This window comes from Acyrthosiphon pisum, chromosome X, assembly GCF_005508785.2.
Source record: "Acyrthosiphon pisum isolate AL4f chromosome X, pea_aphid_22Mar2018_4r6ur, whole genome shotgun sequence".
In the NCBI taxonomy this organism is placed as follows: Eukaryota; Metazoa; Arthropoda; class Insecta; order Hemiptera; family Aphididae; genus Acyrthosiphon; species Acyrthosiphon pisum.
In genome coordinates this window covers 54,162,515-54,165,697 of record NC_042493.1, presented here as the reverse complement: position 1 = coordinate 54,165,697, position 3,183 = coordinate 54,162,515, and positions in this window count along the sequence as shown.

The following is a 3,183-nucleotide window of genomic DNA, read 5'->3' as shown; positions in this document are numbered from 1 at the left end:
TCAAAAAGTCTTGAGGATGTAATAAATGATTGTTTTAATAACATAACCGTAGTAACAGTATTGTGTAATCTTGAAACGGTAGGTATTGTGAAGAATTTCAAAAAATGTATTCGGTAATATTATGTATAATTACAATATTTCTCACAATTATTCTAACTGTTTATGGAAAACCTTTTGTAAGTTATATACATTTGGAAATTTATTTGAATATTTTTTCTTTAAAAAGAGGAAGTGGAGCATAATATCAGACAAGGAAAGTTGTTGGATGTCTTAGGAGTTCAAATGGCAAAAAATGTTGGGATTAAAACAACGACAGTCAAAATTGCCAATCCATTAGCTGAACAAAATATTACAATGATAAATACGAATAATTGTAGCATTTCAATTAAAAATGTATAGATAATATTATGGTCGGACAAAAACTCTAGAGATTAAAACGACGAAAATCCCAATTATTAATACATCGATTAAACAAAATCTTACGATGTGTTAAAATGTAAATTATATATTATGTGAAATGTATATTGTGTACTAGTTGATCCCGTGCACTTCGTTTCCCGTTAAATGTTCCAACTCCATATGACTCAAACTTTGATCAATTCGTTTTTAATATTCGGTGTATGGTGTTCAAAATCTATCTTAACTTTTCTGTTGCCTGGTAATGACGTAGTAAATAATAAAATAATAACTGTTTTACGTGAGTTTTTTTATGTAAGTTGATCATCTCCGGTTTTCCTCTTTTTGAGCATATATATCGTGATATTATATGTTTAATAATAAATTGTTGATTAATATTATTATTATAGAAAGATTGGTGATTTATTTTTTCTAAAAAAATGAATTGTTACTGTTATTTTGTTGCTATGGCAATTATAAATTATAATTTGACCTTTAATTGGCCACTCTTTATTTTTCTTTTATAAACCAATGAATTTACACTTCTGACTCCCTGGTGATCGTTAAAAAATACCTAGGCCATTTTTGACTTCAGACTGATACTTATGAGCTCAAACTGAATATCTATGTTGAATTTCAAGAAAATCTGAGTAGTAGTTTTCAAGAAACTGCGTTATTTGAGAAATGGCCACTTTTTTTATTATATAGATTATATAAAATTTAAATTGTATATTATGTAAAATGTTTATTGTATCTGAAATTTACTTGAATACAATTGTGTGTTATGTTATATAATATTTGGTTTTTATTTGATAATATTATTAATATAATATATGTCAACATGCTTGTATAAAATTAACTAATGCAGCTTGTGGAAATTCTAGATATTTTGTTCAGGTATACTCAGAGATTTTTTTTTAACGAGAGTAAAATCTCACGAGTAAGTAGCTGACCGAGAAACGCTGACCTATGTAATGAATTTTTCATTTTTTAATATAAAAATATGATTCTATGGTTTAAACTACCTATCTAATACCTTGCTATTTTTTATTTTATTACCTACATTACGCTTGTTCATTTCCTAGTGAATAGACTATAGGTATATAGTATCGAGATACAAGATACAATTGTATCTAAGATACGTATAAACGGCGAGATCGTTACTTCGCCGCTATCATGGGGTGAACCAGAATATACAAAAATGTCAGTCATAACTCATTTCCAATTTGAGCTAATAGAATAATATGTGTTTTAATATTTTTCGTAGTGTCTTGTACATAACGTTTCTTTGAATTGTTTGTAAACCCTACGTCCCGCAAGTCACAACACCCACGACATGTATATAACGTCCATATTGAGCACACATACTGTCTGTATAATAGTAATAGAATTGACATCGGGCATTACGCGAACACTGCTGCAGTGGGATGTCAACCTACAACCACCAACAACCCACCACCGATTTAAATCATCTTACAAATTACAACAAATACATTTCATCACGATTTAAACTAGACGATTATTTTTTAAATAATTTAAAAATGTGTTCATTGCTATCGCCAATTTAGATTTAATTTGAGAAAAAATAAATAAATCTCAAATTACTAGGTATAGGTACTATTATACATTTTACTACATTTATAACGAATACTATTGATTTAAAGAAATATAATAAAGTTTTTTTTTTTTGACATTGCTGACTAGCAGATAAAAAGGTGCAAACACTATTTTTGTCACAGCCAATTGAAGTCCTTGGGTAAATAACTAGGTGTTTATAGTATCATTTTTTTAAGACTTCAAACTGCATGATTATTAGCTAATTTTTACTGTGGACAATATTCCACACCATTATTGTTGACTTGCAATTCACTATATGTCATGCGAGAGGTTCAAAAATAAATCAAAAATCAACTTCGTTTTTGTTATTTTATTTTTCGATCTGCGGCAAGCGCTAAGTTCGGCCTCCCGTCCTGTGTCCTACGCGTCTTGAAGCTTGCAATTTGCATCCCAATTCCTAATAATCTTATTAATAACTAATCTAAAAACTATCTATACTCAATGGTACTACCTACCTATAATAGTTGAAGAGGATAGATATACATATAATATAATATGGATAGATATATAATATGCATAAGATAGATGTATGCCATGTACTTCTCAACTACTAAACATTCATCTTCACCGAAATATAATCAATGATAATACAAATAAAAAAATTAAATAAAAATAATAATTGATAGATCATCTTCAGCTTTGAGTTACACAAACTTAAGTCTGACAAAGTTATGCAAAACTATTTTACCATATTATGAAAAAAATAAATTGTTATTCTCATGCAACTCATTATTTATTTAATATATTTTAAACATGCTAAAACTAAAAAGAGATGGACCTAGGACCTACCTATATTATTTTTATTTTTAGTGTTATTATTATTATTTAATTAATTATTATAATAAATATATATATGTTTTTAATTTTTAAACTAAATACTAATTTACCTAATTGTTAACCTTTTCTCTGCACTCAAAGGATTCTTCCACAGGGTAAATTTTCTTGATTTATACCTAGTTATGAACTTTATGAATTTCATCTTTAAGATGATCTTAAAAGGGCGTCATACCCGCATGTGTTGTCTCTGTCTTACAAATGTACAAATAGCAAAAACTGTTTTGCGCGGGACAACTTTTATCTTTCTGTGCTTGTAGTAATGGCTCCAAAATTTCTGAACATTGGGTAGAACATTATCTATGCACAGCATGTCTACGTTTTAGATAACATAAA